The following is a 26,963-nucleotide window of genomic DNA, read 5'->3' on the forward strand; positions in this document are numbered from 1 at the left end:
TGAGAGTTCTCTCATCTTGCATTTGCTCCTTATGCAAACCACTTTAAAAGTTGTGCCCTCTGGCTTTTCATCTGTTTGCGAGCAGGAACAGTTTCTCTTCATCCACTTTGTCTCGATCCCTCATGATTTTTAAACCTTCAATCGAATCTTCTTTTCACTACCTTCTCTCCAAGAAAAACATTCCCAACTTCTCCAATTCTTCCTTGTGACTGAAATGGCCTATCCCTTTAATCATTTAAGTGACTTTTGGATAGGCACAGGGTCGATAGTAAAATGAAGGGTACGCAGATTAGTTTGATCTTAGAGTCGTAAAAAAGGTCGGCACAACATTGAAGGACTTGTACTGTACTCTTCTATGTTCTATTCTCGTAAACCTCTTTGCACTCTCTCCTGTGCAACCTCATTAAAGCCCAAAGGTGTCTGGTAGAAATGCCACTTCCAATTTTCAGCTCCTTCTTTCAAGAATCTGGACAAGTAAATCAGAGCAGGTAGTTGGCGGCTGCCACTTGCTACATGCTGGACATCATCCACTTGCTTCTTCTCAATAACCTTCCTGCATGATCCATGACCATCATCCTCTTCAACCCTCATGTACATACATTAGCATTGGCAAACCAACAGCCTCATGACATTGCCAAGACTGCACTCTGATCTACTCAAGCACCACTTCAGCCCTTCAGAACTTCAACACTTTGGAACTCAGGGACAGCTAACACTTGCATATTTCTACCCAGTCCTGTGTACGTAGGGATATACACACACCCCATGCATCTATGCAGGATACATCTCCTGACTCTTAGCTGCTTTCTTCATGCTGACTTAGCTATTTGGAAGCTGCCAGCTCCTCTCTATTTCACATTGCTTTCCTTTCCTCTGGTCCGTGGTGTAAAAATAGAGGCTGGTCCAGCACAGTTTGAGGGGCATCTTCTGGCTTGTAGCATCTGAAATGGTGTGCAACTGGACATAAAACATGGTGCCTGTGCATGAACGCTGGCGGGTCCCCAATTAGAGACAAGCATATCCAGCACATGCCATTCCCCAAAAAAGCTTCTTAAGTGCCCAGTTGCATACATAATGAGGTGAAGAGCAGTAGATTGCATGAGAAAAGTTCTGCTGAGCCATGGTAGACCATGGATCTCACTTGACTATAAAATATTTTAAATAGTAGCATGGTAGTGCAGAGCTTGACTATTGCTGAAGAAAGTTGAAAAGTGTGGTGCTGGAAAAGCGCAGCAGGTCAGGCAGCATCCAAGGAGCAGAAGAATCGATGTTTCGGGCATAAGCCCTTCTTCAGGAATGAGGCTGGTGTGCCAAGCGGGTTGAGATAAAAGGTAGTGGGGGGGTGGAATTTGGGGGAAGGGCGCTGGGAATACGATAGATGGAAGGAGGTGAGGGTGAGGGTGATAGGCAGGAGAGGGGGTGGGGGCGGAGAGGTCAGGAAGAAGATTGCAGGTCAAGAGGGCAGTGCTGAAGATTGCAGGTCAAGAGGGCAGGGGTTGGGACTGAGATAAGGAGGGGGGGAGGGGAAATGAGGAAGCTGGAGAAATCTACATTCATCCCGTGTGGTTGGAGGGTCATAGGTGGAAGATGAGGCGCTCTTCCTCCAGTCTTCATGTGACTAGGGTCTGGCGATGGAGGAGGCCAAGGACCTGCATGTCCTTGGCGGAGTGGGAGGGGGAGTTAAAGTGTTCAGCCACGGGGCGGTTGGGTTGGTTGGTGCGGGTGTCCCAGAGGTGTTCCCTGAAACGTTCCGCAAGTAGGCGGCCTGTCTCCCCAATGTAGAGAAGACCACATCGGGTGCAGCGGATACAGTAAATGATGTGTGTGGAGGTGCAGGTGAATATGTGACGGATATGGAAGGATCCATTGGGGCCTTGGAGGGAGGTGAGGGGAGAGGTGTGAGCGCAAGTTTTGCACTTCTTGCGGTTGCAGGGGAAGGTGCCGGGAGTGGAGGTTGGGTTGGTGGGCGGGTGTGGACCTGACGAGGGAGTCGCGGAGGGAGTGGTCTCTCCGGAACGTTGATAGGGGTGGGGAGGGAAATATATCCCTGGTGGAGGGGTCTGTTTGGAGGTGGCGGAAATGATGGAGGATGATACGATGTATCCAGAGGTTGGTGGGGTGGTAGGTGAGGACCAGTGGGGTTCTGTCCTGGTGGCGATTGGAGGGGGGGGGGGTTCAAGGGCGGAGGAGCGGAAAGTGGAGGAGATGCAGTGTAGAGCATCGTCGACCACGCTGGAGGGGAAATTGAGGTCTTTGGAGAAGGAGGCCATCTGGGCTGTTCAGTGGTGGAATTGGTACTCCTGGGAGCAGATGTGGCGGAGGCAAAGGAATTGGGAATATGGGATGTCGTTTTTACAGGGGGCAGGGTGGGAGGGGGTGTAATCTAGGTAGCTGTGGGAGTCGGCCAGTTTGTAGTAAATGTCTGTGTTGAGTCAGTCGCCCGAGAGAGAAATGGAGAGGTCTAGGAACGGGAGGGAGGAGTCTGAGACGGTCCAGGTAAATTTGAGGTCGGGGTGGAAGGTGTTAGTAAAGTGGATGAACTGTTCAACCTCCTCGTGGGAGCACAAGGTAGCGCCGATACAGTCATCGATGTAGCAAAAGAAAAGGTGTGGGTGTGGTGCCAGTGTAGCTGCGGAAGATGGACTGTTCCACATATCCGATGAAGAGGCAGGCATAGCTAGGGCCCATGCGGGTGCCCATGGCTACTCCTTTGGTTTGGAGGAAGTGGGAGGATTGGAAGGAGAAGTTGTTAAGAGTGAGGACCAGTTCAGTCAGTCGAAGGAGGGTGTCAGTGGAAGGGTACTGGTTGGGTTGGCGGGAAAGGAAGAAGCGGAGGGCTTGGAGGCCTTTGTGATGGCGGATGGAAGTGTATAGGGACTGGATGTCCATGGTGAAGATAAGGCGTTGGGGCCGGGGAAGCAAAAACCATGGAGGAGGTGGGGGGCGTGGGTGGTGTCCCGAACGTAGGTGGGGAGTTCTTGGACTAAGGGGGACAGGACAGTGTCGAGGTATGCAGAGATATTGCTGAAGAAAGACCCATTTTGTTGAAGCTTTTCATCTTACGCTGAAAAGGTCAAGCTTGGTTTCTTCTTTGTTATCTCAATTTATTTTGCACAATAAACTTTTATTGTTGAAACTGGATCTGCCGCATTGTGAGTTTGTCTTTCAGTGAAAGAACAACTTATTAATAAAATATGATCTACTAAGCCAGATTTCAGGCTGGAATTTCACTTGTCCAGTAGTAACATCAGCTGGGATCATAATTTGTTGTCAAACCCAGGGCATAGCTTTGTCTCCTAAGACATATGTTTCAACAGCAAACCCAAGTGTCCAGCCCAATCCCCTCCTACAAAAATATCAAATTATCAAATGAGCAAATGCTAAACAAGTTTGGATTCTACTCACCGGAGTTGGAAGAGTGGGAAGTGACATCATCAAAACATATGGGATTCTTAAAAGGCTTGACAGAGTAAATGCTGAAAGGATGCTTCCCGTATGGGCAAGTCTAGGACCAGAGTGTATAGTCTCATATAATAAACAGGTGCCAACTTACGTCTGAGGAATTTTCATCTCAATAGGTTGTGACTCTTTGTATTTGCTTGCCACAGTGAGCTGTGGGGCAGAGTCCTTGTGTATATTTACGGTCGAGATAGATTCACGATCAATAGGGGTATTAAGGGTTCTGGGCAAAGGGTAGGAAAGTGGTTATGAGGAATGTTATCCGGTCAGCCATGATCCTATTGAATGGTGGAGCAGCTTTGATGGGCCATATGGCCTACTCTGTTTCTACTTCTTGTGGCCTTTTCCAGTTGAATAATTTTAGCCATTCTTACCCTAAATTAGCTTTTCGCCTCTCTCATTGAAGTCAGAGGAATACACACTTCAAATGTTTGCTTGTCTGTGAAAATGCGTTGTGATTTTCCATGACAAAATTCAGAAGCAATTCTAAAGGCAATGAGGAAACAGAGGAAACATTTTCTTTGAATGCACACGTTTCCCATGGCAACAGAAAGGTCATTGCTCAACATGAACAGGAGATCATCTGGAGATTACTATTACATAATAAGAAATTATTTTAGATGTTTGGACCTGCCAGTAGTATTAATTTACTGTATTCTTTATTTTAGTTGAAATCTGTTGCTGGGAATACAAGGCCAACTGCAGAGCATAATTAATGCTTTATCAGTAAATAAAAAGTCACAATTCCATGGCAAGGAGTTTTGTAAACTACAAGTTAAAATTAATCTGATAAACATCCCCAGGCCAGGTATGCTGAGATGCTTTCAGCTAATTAAAACTTTCCATCCAGACTTACTCTAAAGATGTGAAGTTCTCTTGACTCAGGAACTATTTTTCCTGGAATAGAAAACTGCACACAACTCAACTGTTATGAAAGGACAAATAGAAACAAGGAAATTAAAGGTCTGAGGCCTAACAGTCATTGTTGTGAGATTCCTCTAATTTATATTTTGAAGTAAGTGGCTGAACAATGTGACAGAAGTATTGTTCGATCTTGCTGCTCCCTGCTCATCAGTTACAAGTTCAATATATACATATAGATTAGGAGCAGGAGCTCAATTCAATGTTCTTGCCTACTCCCCAATAACTCTTGTTAGTCAAGAATCTATCTTGGGATAGGATGGCCTGAGGCATGGTGCATCAGTGAGACCAAGCAGACCATACGACAATGGTTGTGTGGTGTCCACTCATCCATCTTCATGTTGCCTCCCAGCCAGGAAATACTTCAGCAGGTCAAGGACATTCAGCCTCGGATCATTGGCTAAGTGTCATCCAATGCAGCCTTCTGGATACAGACCAATGCAGAATTGCCAAGCAGAAACTGACAGCCAAGTTCCACACCCATGAGGACCCCCTCAACTGTGACCAGATTTGGATTATATATTACTTTGGTTAGACCCTTGTCAAGCGACTGATACCTACCATGTTATCCAGCCATCTGGCTTCTCTCGCACCATTTTATTTTTGATTTTTTGTAATTATCTCTCTGCCTTAATTAATTGGTTCATCGGTCATCCCTTCACTTGTTATTCAGCTATTGACACCCTATTCACGCTGTTTCATATTTTTGATCACTTGTTATGCAACATTACATTCCTGTCGACATTACACTCACACTGTTTGTACTTATCTGTTGACATTCTTAACTACCTGCGATTATTTGCCATTATCTCTCTGCCTATATATCCAGTGCCAGTACACTTCCTTCCAGTTCACCTGATAAACGAGCAGTGCTCTGAAAGCTTGTGATTTCAAACAAACCTGTTGGAGTATAACCTGGGGCCATGTGACTTCTGACTTTTGTCTACCCCAGCCCAACACTGGCACCTCCACATCAAGAATCTAGCTATCTCTGCCTTAAAAATATCAATGACTCGACCGCCAATGCAATCAGGGCAAGAGAGATCCAAGGACTGAAGATCTTCTGAGAGAAAAGGTTCTTCTTCATTTCCATCTTAAAAGAGAGATGTCTTATTTTTAAACTATGTCATATAGCTCTAGTCTTTTTCCGGGAGGGGTAATATCCTTTCAACATTCATCACATCAAGCTGGATATCGGAGTGCATCTGGGAAAATTAACAAACAGTGAAATTCACAACTAATCTTGGAGGAACTGTTGGGCAAAGTTCACAGCACAGAATCAGATAAGTTAATTGTTGTGTTAAGTCTGTCCAAGAGAAAGGCTGCAGTAGTGAGTATAGTGGATTGTTTCTTGATTGTATGTTTTTGCAGATAAGTCTCTTGATTAAACTTAAAATATAAGCCATAGCTATTAATTTAACCTGGGGCAGTGTTTGTAGAGGAATAAGACAGTGTTATTTTCTGGGTCTGTAGATTGTTAAGGAGCAAAAATGGCCTTTGCAGTGATGTGTACTTTTTTTTAGATTAGATTAGATTAGATTACATTACATTACAGTGTGGAAACAGGCCCTTCGGCCCAACAAATCCACACCGACCCGCCGAAGCGAAACCCACCCATACCCCTACATTTACCCCTTACCTAACACTACGGGCAATTTAGCATGGCCAATTCACCTGGCCCTGCACATCTTTGTGACTGTGGGAGGAAATCGGAGCACCCGGAGGAAACCCACGCAGACACGGGGAGAACGTGCAAACTCCACACAGTCAGTCGCCTGAGGCGGGAAATGAACCCGGGTCTCTGGCGCTGTGAGGCAGCAGTGCTAACCACTGTGCCACCGTGCCGCCCATACTTCTTGTCAGATGTGGGAGTTTAAAGAGAGTTTAAGGGTTACTGCGGATTATATCTGCCATAAATGCTGATGGATGAGAATCTTATCAGATCGAGTGGATCAGTTGGAGAGACAGATAGAATCGATGAGGAATTTGCAACAGCAACAGTATGTGATGGACGGCATTTATAGGAAGGGGGGAAAGTCTCAGATACAGTCACATAGATGGGTTAACTCCAGGAAAGGTAAGAGAGGTAGGCACCTAGGGCAGGAGTCTTTTGTGGATGCACCCATTTCAAACAGGTATGCTGTTTTGGAAAATGTAGGGGGTGATGGATCCTCAGGGGAACGTAGCACGAACAGCCAAGTTTCTGGTATTGAGACTGGCTCTAAGGCAACGAGGGGTACGTCGGCTTCCAAGAGATCAATTGTGTTAGGGGATTCTGTAGTCAGAGGTACAGACAGACGTTTCTGTGGCCAGCAGAGAAAAAGCAGAATGGTGTGTTGTTTCCCTGGTGCCAGGATCAAGGATGTCTCAGAGAGGGTGCAGAATGTTCTCACGGGGAAGAGGGGCCAGCAGGAGGTCATTGTCCACATTGGAATCAACGACATAGGAAGGGAAAGAGTTGAGATTCTGAAGGGAGATTACAGAGAGTTAGGCAGAAATTTAAAAAGGAGGTCTTCAAGGGTAGCAATATCTAGATTACCCCCAGTGCTACGAGCTAGTGAGGGCAGGAATAGGAGGATAGAGCAGATGAATGCATGGCTGAGGAGTTGGTGTATGGGAGAAGGATTCACATTTTTGGATCATTGGAATCTCTTTTGGGGTAGAAGTTACCTGTACAAGAAGGACGGATTGCACCTAAATTGGAAGGGGACTAATATACTGGCAGGGAAATTTGCTAGAACTGCTTGGGAGGATTTAAACTAGTAAGGAGTTGGACTCAGGGAGATAGTGAGGAAAGAGATTTATCTGAGATGGGTACAGCTGAGAACAGAAGTGAGTCAAACAGTCAGGGCAGACAGGGACAAGGTAGGACGAATAAATTAAACTGCATTTATTTCAATGCAAGGGGCCTAACAGGAAAAGCAGATGAACTCAGGGCATGGTTAGGAATATGGGACTGGGATATCATAGCAATTACAGAAACATGGCTCAGGGATGGGCAGGACTGGCAGCTTAATGTTCCAGGATACAAATGCTACAGGAAGGATAGAAAGGGAGGCAAGAGAGGAGGGGAAGTGGCATTTTTGATAAGGGATTGCATTACAGCTGTGCTGAGGGAGGATATTCCCGGAAATACATCCAGGGAAGTTATTTGGGTGGAACTGAGAAATAAGAAAGGGATGATCACCTTATTGGGATTATATTATAGACCCCCCAATAGTCAGAGGGAAATTGAGAAACAAACTTGTAAGGAGATCTCAGTTATCTGCAAGAATAATAGGGTAGTCATGGTAGGGGATTTTAACTTTCCAAACATCGAGTGGGACTGCCATAGTGTTAAAGATTTAGATGGAGAGGAATTTCCTAAGTGTGTATAAGACAATTTTCTGATTCAGTATGTGGATGTACCTACTAGAGAAGGTGCAAAACTTGACCTACTCTTGGGAAATAAGGCAGGGCAGGTGACTGAGGTGTCAGTGGGGGAGCACTTTGGGGCCAGCAACCATAATTCTATTCGTTTTAAAATCGTGATGGAAAAGGATAGACCAGATCTAAAAGTTGAAGTTCTAAATTAGAGAAAGGCCAATTTTGACGGTATTAGGCAAGAACTTTCGAAAGCTGATTGGAGGCAGATGTTCGCAGGTAAAGGGATGGCTGGAAAATGGGAAGCCTTCAGAAATGAGATAACAAGATTCCAGAGAAAGTATATTCGTGTCAGGGTGAAAGGGAAGGCTGGTAGGTATAGGGAATGCTGGATGACTAAAAAAATTGAGGGATTGGTTAAGAAAAAGAAGGAAGCATATGTCAGGTATAGACAGGATAGATTGAGTGAATCCTTAGAAGAGTATAAAGGAAGTAGGAGTATACTTAAGAGGGAAATCAGGAGGGCAAATAGAATTAAGGAGAATCCAAAGGGTTTTTACAAATATATTAAGGACAAAAGAGTAACTAAGGAGAGACTAGGGCCCCTCATAGATCAGCAAGGCGGCCTTTGTATGGAGCCACAGAAAATGGAGGAGATACTAAATGAATATTTTGCATCAGTATTACTGTGGAAAAGGATATGGAAGATATGGACTGTAGGGAAATAGATGGTGACACCTTGCAAAATGTCCAGATTACAGAGGAGGAAGTGCTGGATGCCTTGAAATGGTTAAAGGTGGATAAATCTCCAGGACCTGATCAAGTGTACCCAAGAACTCTGTGGGAAGCTAGAGAAGCGATTGTTGGGCCTCTTGCTGAGATATTTGTATAATCGATAGTCACAGGTGAGGTGCTGGAAGACTGGAGGTTGGCAAATGTGGTGCCACTGTTTAAGAAGGGCGGTAAAGACAAGCCAGGGAACTATAGACTGCTGAACCTGACCTCAGTGGTGGGCAAGTTGTTGGAAAGAATCCTGAGGGACAGGATGTACATGTATTTGGAAAGGCAAGGACTGATTAGGGATAGTCAACATGGCTTTGTGGGTGGGAAATCATGTCTCACAAACTTGATTGAGTTTTTTGAAGAGGTAACAAAGAAGATTGATGAGGGCAGAGCAGTCGATGTGATCTATATGGACTTCAATAAGGCGTTCGACAAGGAGACTGATTCGCAAGGTTAGATATCATGGAATACAGGGAGAACTAGACATTTGGATACAGAACTGGCTCAAAGGTAGAAGACAGAGGGTGGTGGTGGAGGGTTGTTTTTCAGACTGGAGGCCTGTGACCAGTGGAGTGTGTTAAGACGGACCCGCGGGGTCCCGTCTTTGCGTGTTCTTTTGGAAGGAGAGACTCACACTGGCAACTATGGTTAGACGCAGACAGCAGTTTATTCACAGAATCTTAACTGGTACAACGAATCTACAAGCATGCATTCGTTGGAGAAGGCGTTCTCCCTTCCCGTTCAAACTTGACACAATTATACTTCGCGCTGCCTGGAGTCCCCGGTCAGTTCGCCTTCCCCATTGGTCCATTCATCTGCGCGTGCTGGGGATCCGTCCTCCTATTGGCCGCATCGAAGTGCCTGTCCAGCTCCTGCTGTGCTTGACAATGGCTCAGCCATCCCCGGGAGCGGTTCCGATCCCGTATTCAATAGTTCATTGTTTCAAGGAATTACTATGCGTCTGACAGGCTAGCCATTTTCAATAGTTTTAGTTTAACTAAATTGTCAATTACACTTATCAACTTTAGACTTAAATAGAGCCATTCACACTCAATAGTTACAGGTTCCGATAGAGCAATTCACACTTGTCTAACAGTTACAGATTCCGATCGGTTTCTTTATTAATCCCGAGTTTCGATGGGGCAATTGATACTGGCTGGTATTTACAGGCTCCAAGATTTAATTAACATTATGCATATCCCTTACAAGCTCCAGCAGTCATGCAGTCGCCTGCAGCAGCTCGCTTGGCTGTTGTTAACCATTTCAGGGCTGGAAGTGTCACCCTCCCTAGCCCTACATTAAACACCCCAGTGAAATCTTCCCAACAAGTGCCACAAGAATCAGTGCTGGGTCCACTACTTTTTGTCATTTACATAAATGATTTGGATGTGAGCATAAGAGGTACAGTTAGTAAGTTTGCAGATGACACCAAAATTGGAGATGTAGTGGACAGCGAAGAGGGTTACCTCAATATACATCAGGATATGGACCAGATGGGTCAATGGGCTGAGAAGTGGCAGATGGAGTTAATTCAGATAAATGCGAGGTGCTGCATTTTGGGAAAGCAAATCTTAGCAGGACTTATACACTTAATGGTAAGGTCCTAGGGAGTGTTGCTGAACCCTTCAACGCCAACGGCCATTTTAAGTGCGAGCAGCAGCGGAGGTAAGACGAACCCAGAAGACTGCAGCTAAGGTAAGGCAGTTTTTAAAAATTACTTACCGGTAGTGGACAGCGGTGTTTTCCCTTTCACAGAAGGAGCGGGAGCAGCGGAGGAAGTGCCGAGGACCAGAGGGGCAGCCGGGAAGGAAAGCAGTGACCATATATATCAGCAAGGCGGCTAAACCCGAGACTGTAGCGTCTCACACCCGCCCTCCTCCTCTAATCTAGTTAATAAGGTAAGGTTCATTCTAAACTTCCTCTATTGAATATAAGTTTGTTATTAATTTTATAGCAACTTGAACTAAGCTTTCTACTTTAGTACGGAGTGGGTGTTCAGATAAGTGGGGTATGGATGCTAGGGCAGTTGCTTGCTCCTCCTGCAGAATGTGGCAGGTGGGAGACATGGCACACGTCTCTGCTGGCTACATCTGTGGGAAGTGCACCCAACTCCAGCTCCTTGAAAACCATGTTAGGGAATTGGAACTGGAGCTGGATGAACTATGGATCATTCGGGAGGCTGAGGAGTTACCGGGAGTTGGTCACTCCGAAGGCTCAGGACAAGGATAGATGGGTTACAGTTAGGGGGAGGAAAGGGGACAGACAGACAGTGCAGAGATCCCGTGTGGACCTTCCCCTCAGCAATGAGTATACCGTTTTGGATATTGCTGGGGGGGGATGACCTACTAAAGGAAAGCCATAGCAGTCAGTTCTCTGGCACTGAGCCTGACACTGTGGCAAAGAAGGGAAGGGGGCAAAATAGAAAAGTACTCGTGGTAGGGGACTCAATAGGGGAATCGACAGGAGATTTTGTGGTCAGGATCGGGATTCCAAGAAGGTATGTTGCCTCCCTGGTGCCAGGGTCCAGGACATCTCCGATCGGGTGTATAAGGTTCTAAAAGGCGAGGGCAAACAGCCAGAAATCGTGTTACATATTGGCACTAATGATCTCGCCAGAAAAAGGATTGAGGATATAAAAGGTGGTTTCAGGGAGTTAGGATGGAAGCTGCAAAGCAAGATGAACAGAGTAGTGTTCTCTAGTTTACTACCGTTGCCACGAGATAGTGAGGTGAGGAACAGGGAGCTTAACACATGGCTGCGCAGCTGGTGTAGGATGGAGGGCTTCAGATATGTAGATAATTAGGATGCCTTCTGGGGAAGGTGGGACCTGTACAAGAAGGACGGGTTGCATCTGAGCTGGAAGGGGACCAATGTCCTGGGTGGAAGGTTTGCTCGAGTAGTTCGAGAGGGTTTAAACTAGTATGGCAGGGGGGTGGGAACCTGAGCTGTATACTGGAAGTGAGAGTTGATGCAGATGAGGCAACAGCAAGAGGTAGACCAGCTAGTGGGAAGGATTTTCCTGGGAAGAAACCAAGGGATCAGTTAAAGTGTGTTTGCTTTAACGCAAGGAATATCAGGAATAAAAGTGATGAACTTAGAGCATGGATCAGTACCTGGTGCTATGATGTTGTGGCCATAACAGAGACATGGGTTTCTTAGGGGCTGGATGTTCCAGGGTTTGGGGCATTTAAAAAGAATAGGGAAGGGAGAAAAAGAGGAGGGGGTGTAGCACGACTAATCAGAGAGGGTATCACAGCTACAGAAGCTTATAATTGTCGAGGAAGATCTGCCTACCGAGTAAGTATGGGTGGAAATTAGGAACAGCAAGGGAGCAGTCACCTCGTTAGGGGTTTACTACAGGCCCCCAATAGCAGCAGGGAGATGGAAGAAAGCATAGGTCGGCAGATTTTGGAAAAGTGTGGATGTGGTCGGGTTGTTGTAATGGGTGACTTTAACTTTCCCAATATTGATTGGAACCTCCTTCAAGCAGAAGATTTGAATGGAGCTGTTTTTGTAAGGTGTGTTCAGGAGGGTTTCCTAACTCAGTACGTTGACAGGCCGACGAGGGGAGAGGCCATTCTAGACTTGGTGCTCGGAAATGAGCCGGGGCAGGTATCAGATCTTGTGGTGGGAGAGCATTTTGGTGATAGTGACCACAACTGCCTCACATTCTACATAGCTATGGCGAAGGAGAGGATTAAGCAAAATGAGAGGATATTTAATTGGGGAAGAGGAAACTATGATGCGATTAGACATGAGTTAGGAAGCATGGACCGGGAGCTATTGTTCCATGGTAAAGGCACTATAGACATGTGGGGACTGTTTAAGGAACAGTTGTTGCGAGTGATGAATAAATATGTCCCTCTGAGACAGGTAAGAAGGGGTAAGATAAAGGAAACTTCGATGACGAGAGCGGTGGAGCTTCTCGTCAAAAGGAAGAAGGTAGCTTATATAAGGTGGAGGAAGCTAGGGTCAAGCTCAGCTCTACAGGATTACAGGCAGGCGAGGAAGGAACTCAAAAATGGTCTGAAGAGAGCCAGGAGGGGGCACGAGAAAGGCTTGGCAGAACGGATTAGGGAGAACACAAAGGCATTTAACACTTACGTGAGGAATAAGAGAATGGTCAAAGAAAGAGTAGGGCCGATCAGGGATAGCATAGGGAACTTGTGTGTGGAGTCTGAGGAGGTAGGGGAAGCCCTAAATGAGTTTTTTGCTTCTGTCTTTATGAAAAAAACGAATTTTGTAGTGAATGAAACCTTTGAAGAGCAGGTGTGTATGCTGGAATGGATAGAGATAGAGGAAGCTGATATGCTGAAAATCTTGTCAAACATTAAGATTGACAAGTCGCCAGGCCCGGACCAGATTTGTCCTCGGCTGCTTTGGGAAACGAGAAATGCGATTGCTTCACCACTTGCGAAGATCTTTGCATCCTCGCTCTCCACTGGAGTCGTACCGGAGGACTGGAGAGAGGCAAATGTAATTCCTCTCTTCAAGAAAGGAAATAGGGAAATCCCCGGCAATTACAGACCAGTAAGTCTCACGTCTGTCGTCTGCAAGGTGTTAGAAATGATTCTGAGGGATAGGATTTATGACCATCTGAAAGAGCATGGCTTGATTAAATGCAGTCAACATGGCTTTGTGAGGGGCAAGTCATGCCTCACAAACCTTATCGAGTTCTTTGAGGATGTGACTAGAAACATTGATGAGAGTCGAGCTGTGGATGTGGTGTATATGGACTTCAGCAAGGCATTTGATAAGGTTCGCCATGGTAGGCTCATTCAGAGGGTCAGGAGGAATGGAATACAGGGGAACCTAGCTGTCTGGATACAGAATTGGCTGGCCAACATACAACGAGTGGTAGTAGAAGGAAAATATTCTGCCTGGAAGTCAGTGGTGAGTGGTGTTCCACAGGGCTCTGTCCTTGGGTTTCTACTGTTTGTAATTTTTATTAATGACTTGGATGAGGGGATTGAAGGATGGGTCAGCAAGTTTGCAGATGACACAAAGGTTGGAGGTGTCGTTGACAGTACAGAGGGCTGTTGTAGGCTGCAGCGGGACATTGACAGGATGCAGAGATGGGCTAAGAGGTGGCAGATGGAGTTCAACCTGGATAAATGCGAGGTGATGCATTTTGGAAGGTCGAATTTGAAAGCTGAGTACAGGATTAAGGATAGGATTCTTGGCAGTGTGGAAGAACAAAGGGATCTTGGTGTGCAGGTACATAGGTCCCTTAAAATGGCCACCCAAGTGGACAGGGTTGTTAAGAAAGCATATGGTGTTTTGGTTTTCATTAACAGGGGGATTAAGTTTAAGAGTAGTGAGATCTTGTTGCAGCTCTATAAAACTTTGGTTAGACTGCACTTGGAATACTGCGTCCAGTTCTGGTCGCCCTATTATAGGAAAGATGTAGATGCTTTGGAGAGGTTTCAGAGGAGGTTTACCAGGATGCTGCCTGGACTGGAGGGCTTATCTTATGAAGAGAGGTTGACTGAGCTTGGACTTTCTTCATTGGAGAAAAGGAGGAGGAAAGGAGACCTAATTGAGGTATACAAGGTAATGAGAGGCATAGATAGCGTCGATAGCCAGAGACTATTTCCCAGGGCAGAAATGGCTAACATGAGGGGTCATAGTTTTAAGCTGGTTGGAGGAAAGTATAGGGGGGATGTCAGAGGTGGGTTCTTTACACAGAGAGTTGTGAGAGCATGGAATGCGTTGCCAACAGCAGTTGTGGAAGCAAGGTCTTTGGGGACATTTAAGACACTGCTGGACATGCATATGGTCACAGAAATTTGAGGGTGCATACATGAGGATCAATGGTCAGCACAACATCGTGGGCTGAAGGGCCTGTTCTGTGCTGTACTGTTCTATGTTCCATGTTCTAAAGAGACATTGGAGTGCAGGTTCATAGCTCCTTGAAAGTGGAGTCGCAGGTAGATAGGATAATGAAGAAGACATTTGCTATGCTTTCCTTTATTGGTTAGAGCATTGAGTACAGGAGTTGGGAGGTCATGTTGCGGCTGTACAGGACATTGATTAGGCCACTGTTGGAATATTGTGTGCAATTCTGGTCTCCTTCCTATCGGAAAGATGTTGTGAAACTTGAAAGGGTTCAGAAAAGGATGTTGCCAGGGTTGGAGGATTTGAGCTACAGGGAGAGGCTGAACAGGCTGGGGCTGTTTTCCCTGGAGCCTCGGAGACTGAGGGGTGACCTTATAGAGGTTTACAAAATTATGAGGGGCATGGATAGGATAAATAGACAAAGTCTTTTCCCTGGGGTCGGGGAGTCCAGAACTGGAGGGCATACGTTTAAGTTGAGAGGGGAAAGATATAAAAGAGAACTAAGGGGCAACTTTTTCACGCAGAGGGTGGTACGTGTATGGAATGAGCTGCCAGAGGATATGGTGGAGGCTGGTACAATTGCAACATTGAAGAGGCATTTGGATGGGTATATGAATAGGAAGAGTTTGGAGGGATATGGGCCGGGTGCTGGTAGGTGGGACTAGATTGGGTTGGGATATCTGGTTGGCATGGACAGGTTGGACCGAAGGGTCTGTTTCCATGCTGTACATCTCTATGACTCTATGACTCTGAGTGCTCTCAGGACCCTACAAGTTTCAATAAGATCACTTCATTTTTTCCAAATTCTAAATGTACAGATGTCTGACCTGTCCAATCTTTTCCTCATAAATAATCCCATCATCCCCCATATAAATTGAGTGAATCTTCTCTGAACTGCATGCAGGTCTCTACACCCTTATTTGAATAATGAGATGAAATATTGAGATGTAAGCAGCACACAAGATGGGCCTCACCAACACACAGTACATTAAAAACCATCTGTATGTTTATATTCCATTCTGCTTGCAATAAATGACTAAATTCCATTTGCCTTTCTCATCACTTGTCATTCTGTAAGCCAACTTTGAGATTCCCATAAAAGGACACCCCCATCTTTTAGTTCCTCAGAGTTTTGCAATCTGTTTTGATTTAAATAACATGCCATAAATCTAGTCTTGCTGCCAAAGTGGACAAGTTCCTATTTTCTCAGATTATACTCCATCTGCCAATTTTTGCCGACTCTCTTGAACAGTACTTAAAAGGGCTGTGGATAATCATAACCCTTTCACTGCTTGCTTTTCTTCCTTTCTCTGTATCATTCGTACATTTAGAAACCATACATTCAGTTTCCTCATTTAAACCATTGATATAAATTGTAAACAACTGAGGTCTCAACACAGATACCTGGCGCTCACCACTTGTCACACCCGGCATACCCAAAACGGATCAACTTTATGTGCACCCTGTGCTTCCATTTTACCTACCAATCCTCTCTCTGTAATTGGATATGATCGTCTACACCATGTTGTCTTATTTTGCACAATAACCTTCGATATGGCACCTTGTCAAATGCCTTCTGGAAATCTAAGTGCAGTATTTACATGAAAAGGAAAGGTTTGGAGAGATTTGGGCCAGAAGCAGTTGGGTGGGACTAGTTTAGTTTGGGATTATGTTTGGCCTGGACTGGTTGGACTGAAGGATCTGTTTCCGTGCTGCATGACACCATACCCACACGTTCTCCTTTATCTTTGTGGCTTGTTACTTCCATTTCACGAATATATTTTATGACTTTGCCTGATTGCATTAAGATTTTCAAAGTGACCTGCTATAATCTCCTTTATAACAAATTCCAACATTTTCCATCTGACAGATATTAGGCTCAATGGTATGTGATTTCCTGTTGCTCTGTTCATGTTTTCTTTAGCAGAGGAGTCATGGTCACTATTTCTCAATCTCGTTAGAACTTTCCAGAATCTATGGAATTTTGGAAAATTTAAGCCAAAGTCCTAACTGTAAAATTATGTCGGCAGCCATTTCCTTGGCATTCAATTAGAGCCAAGGTACTCTAATTTTTGTTCTAATATCCAAAGTACCCTTTTGCCTAGTGACTGTAATTCTTATAAGTTCCTTGTTCCCTTTCACATGCTGATGTACAATTATTTCTGGAATGTTACTTGTATTCCTCTTCAATAAAGACAGGTCTAGAATATCTATTCAATTCACCTGTGTGTTCCTTATTTCCTATTATTAATTCCCTGACTCACCTTCAAATGGACCATTACTTACTTTTTTCCTTTTTAAAGGCCTGTAGAAACTCTCACAATCTGTTTTTACACATCCAGCCAGCTTTTACTCATTTGTTCAAATTTCTCAGTCTTACTAATCTTCTTTATTGTTTTTATATTCATCCAAGCTTCAAACCTGTCATTCATCATCATGAATTATTTTTTCTACCAATACAAAACGACATGTGAAAGTTGGAAATATGTACATGGTTCACAATCAGCACTCTTTACATTTGGGGCTATGAGCATACCTTGGCGTCATCTCCTTTTGGTGGCAGAAGAAGTTTACTAGACTCGAAAGAACAACTGGTTCAGAAACAAACCATTGCTGACCAACTAGTCAAGAAGGAACCAGTAGAAGGTTTAATTGAGCTTCCTAGATTAATGGCAGAACTCAAACAGCAAGAATAATCTAATGACACAACCTACTTTGGCATAAGAGAACCCGGTCCAAACTATCAACAGGAAAAGGGTCAGATTTTAAATGAGTGTTGTAAATGTTCAATCCTCTATATTCTAAAATACAGCAATCTATGTGCGTGACAAAGACAATGCTGAGTGACCAGCAATCTTCCAGTGACATGATTGCAGATGTGGAAAAGTCAAGTTCATTGGTCAAACAATGTCAGCAGCTAACAGAAGACACCAACATGATCAGATAGAGGAAAAAGCTGAGCTTCATATAATTTCATGAAAGCCTGGCTAAAGTCCACAGATTCTGGACATGATCATAAAGAATAAACTGTCTGGTGTAAAACATGCAAGAAAGAGAATGTCTATTCAAATTAAGAAGCAGGTGCCTGGTCATGGAAATCCAGGCTACATTGAAGAAGAATAGTATTGTTTGACAGAAAAACTAACCTTCATAACAAACATTCGTTAAATTAAATGTCCTCCAGATAAGACAATGCCTCTTCTGTTTAGATTCACCAGTGGTTTATCTTCCACCATGGATCATTACATAGAACCCAGAGTCAGCATAGAAAAGGAGGGATTGGTGAAAGTGAACTATCTAAACCAGAATAACACATAGTGATGTAGTGGCTATGACTATAATATCCATAAGTGGCTGTGGATAGAAACAGAGCCTATATGTTAGTTGATGATCTTTTGTCAGAACAGATTACAATACAGCTTTCTTATTCATTATAAATAACTTTCAATAAATATTAAACTAGTGCCAACTGGAAAGACCATCTCTTATAAACCTGTTACCAAATACAAATATATGAATGAAGAACAGGAGAAAGACATCAGATCCTTTCAGAATTCATTGATGTGAATATGGCCTCAATTGTATGTCTCACACATCTCAAACTCAAACTGAAAGTGAAATTCGAACAAATTATGATCACTGTGGCTGATGGGACTTTTTGCCATGAAATCCTAACTAATCCTGTTTCATTGCACATTTCCTGGGGTAGAATGGTTTGCCGACTGGTTGACACTGGAACATAGTGCTCCAAGGAATTGCCCCAAGTGCACTCAAAGAACTTATTTCCAAGCCATTTTTGTCCATGTAGATTTATCTAATCAACCTGCAGATTAATGTAGCCCATGTTTTTGTAGTACCTTTCCAACAAGCCCCGTTATTTAGGAACATAGGAACAGGAGAAGGCCATTGACACTACCTATGTTGACAGAAGAGAACTGGTCTATATTATCAACAGGAAAGATCCATCAATTTGTTCTTCCATTCAAATTTGATCATCTACATAAATTCACTTTCAGAAAGCTATTGACTTCTGTCTTGAACATCCTCAATGATTGAGCTTCCACAGCCCCCGGGGGTAGAGAATTCTGAAGATTCACCACCCTCTGAGTAAAGAAATGCTTCCTTATCTCAGTCTTAAATGGCCTACTCACTTTCCTGAGATAAAACAGAAAGTGCTTGAGATGCGTTCCCTGGTTTTTTTGATATACTTCATCCTATGGTGTGACTATTGTTAGGGATCTGTCAACTGCTGCAACTTACTTCCTCACTTTCCTGGACCTGATTCAGTGCCTGGATCTTTTGTACTGAGGTATTCTCCCACTGCTAAACTAATGTATTCAGGGACAAAGTGTTTACTTTTTTAGAAACTTATTTTGCACAATCTGATGTTGTAGAGTCATTGAATTATAGACATGTGCAGCACAGAAACAGACCCTTTGGTCCAACTTGTCCATGCCGACCAGATGCCCAAAGCTAACCTAGTCCCGTTTGCCAGCACTTGGTCCATATCTCTCTAAACCTTCCTATTCGGATACCCATCCAGATGCCCTTTAAATGTTGTAATTGTACCAGCCTCCACCACTTCCTTTGGCTACGCACACACACGCACCACCCTCTGCGTGAAAACATTGCCCCTTAAATCTCTTTTATATCTTTCCTCTCTCACCCTAAACCAGTTCTGGACTCCCTCACTCCAGGGAAAAGACCTTGACTATTTACTCTATCTATGCCCCTCATGATTTTATAAACCTCTATGAGGTCACCCCTTAGCCTGTTGGTGCACTCTTTGGTTTGTACATTCTTTCCCCTCCTGCTACACTTACGTTATCATTGCTCGTGTTTTTACCCTATACGATGACATGCTCTTTTCTCTTAAATTTACCACATTGTCTTGTCTTGATTCCTCCCCTAAAATTTAGTTTGTTGCCCTTGCTGTAACTCTCACCATAACACCGGTTTTGATATGAGGACAGTCCCATTGGTACATCTAACCAGTATTCGTGCAATTAAACTTACTTCTCCTAGTCTTTCGGTCATGCACTTACATCTCCTATATTTACCCTTTGTAAATTTGGTTATGGTTCAGATAGTAATCCATAGATTATCACCATTTTCTTTCTGCATTTTAATTTAGCCCCTAGCTGTTCATAAACCCTATGTAAAATTGCCCCTCCTAGTCCTATCTCTGGTGATGTTGTCCACAAGAATCATGACTCCTAAATCCTCCCACTCCTGCTGCAAGTTCCTGTCCAACTGTGAGCTGATGTTTCAACAGTATGCAGAGTCCTCCGGACTCATGTTTTCAGTTGCAGACTGTTTGTCTATCCCCCTGACTATACATATTCCACATTCCTATTTGCTCCACTCACTTGGAAAACTTCCTTCATAATTCACACCACAGGAGCCTCGAGCATCGACAAATTTGCTTAAAATTGTTAGATAATTACACCATCTGAAGCTCCTCCATTCATACTTTCTCGACCCCCTTACCTGCCTTACTCACGGTCTCATTTCATTGTTCTGACCACAGCTTAAATCAGGAGAACTTAACTTCAGGATTGTGACCTCAGCCACAAAGTGGTCAGGTAATATTCCACTTTCCTATGCACTGCAGTCACCATCACCCTAATCCAGCTCATCAACTCTAATCTGAAGAGACGGAAGGTAAATAGTAAAGTTGCTGAAGTCTCACCAGGTCACAGGGCTGCTCTGTCATTGCAGATAGACAACAGGTGGTGGATTAACCTGAGGGTTACCATGCCTTAGATGAGGGGAGTAAGTGAGGAGAAGAGTTCTTCATGGTCACCTCAGTCAGTGCAGCAATTAAACTCACGCTGTTGGTATGACTCTGTGTTGCAAATCAGCTATCTCCAACTGAGCTAACCAACCCCCACTCCCTTAAGTTGTAGATACTTATTGCATATATTTTCTAACCAACCTGTTCAGAAATATTATTACACATCTATGGAGTATATGGGACTTGAACTCAGGCAACCTGCTTCAGGGGTGGGACGCTAACAAATCACCACAAACCCACCACTTACTGCACTGATATATTTAATCAACCTGTCCAGAGATATTATGATACACCTCTGAGCAGGTCGACTGGGACCCAGGCCTCCTGGCTCAGAGATGCAGACCTTGGCACTGCATCACAAGAACCCTCACATACAGCTTTCTGAAAAAAAAACTATTTTTCTAATTAATGTGTGCAGATATGCCATTACACATGCCTGAAGCATGTGAGACTTGAACCCAAGCTTTCTGAACCACTCTGCTACAGGACGGCCAAGTTACTGCTCATGTGATTGCTCTGACACACAACAGCTGAAACATATTAGCTTAATTATTTTAATTTAATACTCTACAGACCACCCACGAATGCAATTAATTAAACCTCTGTAATAATAAACATTACGACTGACAAATAAACCAGAAAATTTAACAGCGACAAACCAAAGAAGTGCATATGCAGAAGAACCTCAATTATCTGAGTGAGATGGACGTGCACTATTTCATTCGGATAATTGATTATTCGGTTAATTGATTCAATGCCTCTCCTCTTGGGCTCAGAGTTTTCTGAAGTTTCCTTTTTCCTTGCTCTGCCTGCCTTGTTCCCTCGCTCTGTCTCAGGGTTTGTTTCTGAGCAGATTCACACTTGTGTGTAAGGGACCTGCAGCATTGCTGAAGCCTCCCATACCCCCAGTTCAATGGGATTGACACAGCGAGAAGCTCCACTCTCCGTTCAGGAGACTAGGCAGCAGCACACTGAGTGCGAGCCCCGCGCTCCTATCCGCCCCCACCCTCACCCTGCGCCCCTCCCCGCGCCACCACGTCTGCCTCCATTCTGGCACCTTGTCCGCCCCCTCCACCCTGTCTGCCTCAACCCCCATCCCCTGTCCAACCCCAACCCCACCCCCACCCCCTCCCCCCATCCACACCCACCATCTGCTCCCACCCCCGCTCTCCATCTACCCCCGCCCCCACGCCTTCCCATCGTCCACTCTGCCCCCAACCCCATCCAACACCATGGGTGAATGTTAACACACGATTTACTGCAGTCCTTCATCAGTAAGTAAAAGATTACAATTTCATGGGAAGGAGTTTTGTAAATGAAATGTTAAAATTAATCTTTCAACTTTGATAGCTAATATTTTCTGGCCAGATATGTTGAGGTGCTTTGTTTCCATGGAACCATCTTGCAGAACAACAGATGTAATATGCAAGAGCTGCAGATGTTGGATACCTGAAACAATAAAAACAGAAATTGGTGTAGAGACTAGCAGGTCAGGCAACATCTGTGGAGAGAAAACAGTTAACGCCAAAACTATTGAATGTTTTGAGTGGTCACTGGACTTGAAATGTTAACTCTGTTTCCCTCTTCACAGATGCTGCCAGACCTGCTGCTTCTCTGGCAATTTTTATTTGGCTTATTTCAGATTAGATTACTTTACAGTGTGGAAACAGGCCCTTCGGCCCAACAAGTCCACACCGACCCGCCGAAGCGCAACCCACCCATACCCCTACATTTACCCCTTATCTAACACTAGGGACAATTTAGCATGGCCAATTCACCTGACCCTGCACATCTTTGGACTGTGGGAGGAAACCGGAGCACCCGGAGTAAACCCACGCAGACACGGGGAGAATGTGCAAACTCCACACAGTCAGTCGCCGGAGGCGGGAATTGAACCCGGGTCTCTGGCGCTGTGAGGCAGCAGTGCTAACCACTGTGCCACCGTGCCGCCCACTCCAGCATCTGCAATTCTTTGTTTTAACTTGGTGTATGATCACCCAAAGTTCTCTTCATTCAACACCATTCTTCAAGATGAGACAATTGCATGCCACTCTATTTTAAGAAAGATGTAATGAAAATCAGGCAGTTAAAGTGTTGACCGAACATCAGTTATTGTGAAATTTGTTGAAGCTGCAATTCACTACAGAGTGGCTGAATATGACTTGTTGAACAGGTTACTCTGGATATATGTTGAAACTTGCTGCTCTGTGTTTACCAGTTGCCGATCCAACAAATCTGCTTCTGTTGTATCCAAGTGTTAATTTCACACAGGAAGCCATTTAGCCTATAGTCTGATTTGTTCAATGCATTGCCAAATTAGATCACAACTGTCTGAAAATGCCCATAAGCTCAAGTAAAATTGTGGTGCAAAGAACAAAAATGCTGACTGATTTTCAAAGTTTGTGAAAGATTTGAAATCACAGGGATTTGTGTATGCTTTACAAAAAGCATTGTTAGCATGCAGGATCTACAAACAGTCAACAAGGAAATATATTGCCGTGCCTTCAAGTCGCTGGGAATTACCTCCCGAATGGCATTGTGGGTCAACCGACAGCAGCTGGGTGACATAAGGCAGCTCACCACCGCCTTCTCAAGGACAAATAGGGATGGGTAATAAGTGCTAGCCAGCTAGCGATGTTCACATCCCACAAATGAATAAACCATTTTTCAGTATTTAACAGAGTAGCTGCTGAGAAACTGTTTCCTTTGGGCCATGGGTTGTCCAGAGCTCATGTCATGATTTCTGGTTAAAGGTAGCTATTTAGGACAGAGATGCAGAAGAATTCCTTCATAGAGGCTGTGAATCTTTGGAATCCTCTAAATCAGAGAGGTACATGGGAATATTACCTCATTGATTTGGGGTTAAGGAAAATGGGGCCAGTGTGGAAGTTGAATCATGAGGTACAATGGTGGAGTAGTGGTCATGTCATGGATTGTAACTTAGAGGCTCAGGCTAATGATCTGGGGCATGGGTTCAAATCCTGCCATGGCAGCTGCTGGAATTTTAAATCTGTTCATAAATTAAGAATATTCTCAGTAATGGTAAACATAACAAATATTGTTAATTGTTGCTAAAGCACTTCTAGTTCACTAACAGTCATCATGGAAGGAAACCTACTGTCCTCACCTGGTCTGACTAATATATGACTCCGTATCCACAGCAATGATTTTAACTGCCACTCTGAAATGGTTGAATAAGTCACTCATTTAAAGGACAGAGTGATGGGCAATAATTGGCAGTCTGCCATTGATGCCCACATCTCCTGGAAGAATAACGGAAAATAATGTAATCATGATGAAACTTATAGCTTCTTGCTAATATTTGTAAAATGTCCATTGACATGATATCATGAACATTTCGATTCACTTCCTCAACAGGATCTGGATATCACTTATTTTGGACAATGGAATGCCCTGGATGGAAATGCAGATAAAAAAATTGCATATATTGTTAGCATCATCATCAGCATATCTTACCCTGTAACACAGGGAGCTAATATATTGGTTGTACCTGCTGAGGGAAGTCACTGGGTTAATATGAGAATTCTAATGGAGGAACTGAAACTTCATGGGCACAACAATACTGTGTTTTATTTCTCAACATTTCGGTATGCTGAAGAGATGCCTGACTTATATCAATCGATTGTCATTCAGCTGCAAGGAGATGTTGGGAAAACTACAAGTCAAGCGATTTCGCAAGATTTTATACAAAAATCTATGAATGTTTTACAGAATGGTTCCAAACCGTTGAGTTTCATCAAGCACCAATATAAACTAATGACAACAGTCCACATTGCTCATACTTACCTTCAAAGTCTTATCCATGCTGTTTTTCAGAACAGGAGTTTGTTAAATGAACTTGGAAATGCGCACTTTGACATGATAATTGCTGATCCTGTTTTCCCTGTCGGTCCAATGCTTGCTTATTATTTGAAGCTGCCTTTGGTGTATAATGTTGGTTGGCTCACTAGTGGAGAAGCTGATTTTCTATCTGCCCCATCACCACTGTCCTATGTCCCAGTCCTTGGTTCAAAATTGGCAGATAAAATGAGTTTCCTCCAAAGAACTAAAAATTTCATATTGTATTTTCTTCAAACTTCTGTTACAGGTTTTATTTTTCATCCAATGTACAATGAACTCTGCCATCACTATCTGGGCCCAGACACAGACATTGAGACTGTTCTCCTAAGGGCAGATGTGTGGCTGATGAGAGTAGACTTTACATTTGAATTCCCGAGACCCACCATGCCCAATATTGTTTATATTGGAGGATTCCAGTGTAAACCACCCAAACCTCTAGAGGCAGAGTTTGAAGAGTTTGTGCAGTCCTCAGGGGAACATGGGGTTATTGTCATGTCAATGGGGACTATTGTCAATTCTTTGCCAATGCATATTACAATGCAAATAGCAGAGGCCTTTGCTCAATTACCTCAGAAGGTTATCTAGAGACACAATGGAGAGACCCCTCCCAACACTGGAAATAATACACTACTGGCAAAATGGATCCCTCAGAGTGATCTACTTGGACACCCTAAGACAAGAGCCTTCGTTGCCCATGGTGGCACCAATGGGCTTTATGAAGCCATCTATAATGGAATGCCAGTAGTTGGCATACCTTTATTTTATGACCAGTTTGATAATTTACTCAGACTTGAAGTCCGAGGTGCAGCAAAAGTGATAAACATTGCAACCATGCAGTCAACAGATCTATTGCAGGCACTTAATGAGGTTATATATGACACATCTTATCGGGAGAACATGCAGAAACTCTCTGCTCTCCACAGAGACCAACCCGAGTCTCCAATGGATAGAGCTATTTTCTGGGTTGAGTATGTTGCCCGACACAAAGGGGCACCACATTTGCGCCCAGAATCTTACCGACTCCCCTGGTACGTTTACTATTGTGTAGATGTGATGATCTTCCTGGTGTCTTTGTTCTTCATGGGTACAGTGGTGACAGTCCTACTACTGAGAAACCTTTGTTACATCTCTCGGAAGGAAAAGCAAAAAACCCAGTAAGATTAATGTGGTTGAATTGAAAAAGATGCTTTGATAATTTTCAATTTATCAATGGTCATTTCATCCAGTATCTAATTCATTCCATCCAGTTGGCATTAATTTGAATTAATGCTTTGAGGAAAGTATCACAGGAGTGACATGCCAGTTAATACTAGACCTCGTGAATAGATGCAGACATGGACATGGTGTACTTAAATTTTAAAGAAACAGTGCTTTGTCCAAAACAAATCATCATATTAGTTCACGCGCGATCATGAATTTAAAATAAAGACACATGACAACAAGTTATAGTCAAACAGATTTATTTGAAATCACAAACTTTCAGAGTTCTGCTGCTTCATCAGATGAAGGAGCAGCACTTTATAAGCTTGTGATTTTAAATAAACCTGTTGGACAATAACCTGGCATCATGTGACTTCTGTCCACCCCAGTTCAACACCGGCACCTTCACCTGTTGGTTAAAATAAAGACTATGAGGAATTTGGAACTCATTGGCAGAGGAGACAATTTTTGTCACAATTTGCTGATCTATTGTCTCCAGTTGAATTTTCCCAATAAAATTCTATCCTTTTTGTTTTATTTGGTCTTTTATTTGCTTCCTCTGTGCTGCCATACACTGGTAATGCTGATATGTGGACATGTTGAAAGTAAGTTTTCCTTTCATAAACTTCACTCTGCCATGCAATTATTTCCTCAGCTGCCACAAGAATCATTTACTGCACAAATGACTTTCTTTTCCTCCATACAATATCTTGAGCAGCAACCTCAAAAAAAAATTAACATTCCACATCTGTAAATCTTTTTCTTCTCATTTATCAAATTGCATTTTAGATTAGATTAGATTAGATTAGATTACTTACAGTGTGGAAACAGGCCCTTCGGCCCAACAAGTCCACACCGACCCGCCGAAGCGTATACCACCCAGACCCATACTCCTACATTTACCCCTTCACCTAACACTACGGACAATTTAGCATGGTCAATTCACCTAACCTGCACATCTTTGGATTGTGGGAGGAAACCGGAGCACCCGGAGGAAACCCACGCAGACACGGGGAGAATGTGCAAACTCCACACAGAGAGTCGCCTGAGGCGGGAATTGAACCCGGGTCTCTGGCGCTGTGAGGCAGCAGTGCTAACCACTGTGCCACTGTGCCACCGTGCCGCCCATTTTCTGATGCATGTATTTGGATTCTGTGGTTCTCTCTGACTATTAGAGCTAACCTCAGCTGGGATCATCACAATTACTGGAAGTTAGAAATATTGCTGTTGAATAGCAACTGCTGCAGTATTGAACAATAGGAAGGCAAATACGTCTGCAAACATTTTCTTGATATGGTAGTACTGAATGTAAGACAGGCATAAATAACAAACTATTGTGAATTTTTTAAATAGGTATTTATTGAAAAAAGAAAATTTAAGATTTTTTATAAAATTACAAAAGTAATACAAACAAGTATAAACATCAATATAACATTAAATAAATAAGAAGAAAAAATAAATAATAACCAAGAAAGAAAAACCCAAGCCTCTATCTATGGCTAACAGAACTGAAAAGACATGAGTATGCGGCACAAGACATATTCTATGCACCATTGCACCATTACAGTCACACTCTGATGTCCCTGATCACTAACTGGATGTGAATTACTTAATCTCCCAGGTGTGACTGCCTCCTGAAACAAAGTGTCCAGGTAACTCTCCCCCTCCTGGATGCGCCGCAGTGTTTGAAGCTCAGATTCCAGATCATCAACTCTGATCCAGAGTTCTTCCAGCAACCAAC

At 43.7% G+C, this 26,963-nt stretch overlaps 2 pseudogenes across 2 annotated transcripts in view; both read left to right on the forward strand.

The window, feature by feature from the left end:
• Window positions 1-10,297: 10,297 nt before the first annotated feature.
• LOC122540944 (UDP-glucuronosyltransferase 2A1 pseudogene) lies at window positions 10,298-25,726 on the forward strand (annotated as a pseudogene). Its single transcript, XR_015753865.1, has 2 exons — window positions 10,298-10,424; window positions 23,540-25,726. The product of XR_015753865.1 is annotated as a UDP-glucuronosyltransferase 2A1 pseudogene (transcript).
• Window positions 10,406-26,963, forward strand: part of LOC122540946 (UDP-glucuronosyltransferase 2C1 pseudogene) — a 46,928-nt pseudogene continuing 30,370 nt past the window's right edge. The window contains exon 1 of the transcript XR_015753864.1: window positions 10,406-10,424. The product of XR_015753864.1 is annotated as a UDP-glucuronosyltransferase 2C1 pseudogene, transcript variant X2 (transcript). The remainder of the gene's footprint in view (window positions 10,425-26,963) is intronic.

The sequence above is a fragment of the Chiloscyllium plagiosum genome, unplaced genomic scaffold (assembly GCF_037043375.1).
Source record: "Chiloscyllium plagiosum isolate Xiang-an unplaced genomic scaffold, Cpla_swu_hap1 HiC_scaffold_39, whole genome shotgun sequence".
In the NCBI taxonomy this organism is placed as follows: Eukaryota; Metazoa; Chordata; class Chondrichthyes; order Orectolobiformes; family Hemiscylliidae; genus Chiloscyllium; species Chiloscyllium plagiosum.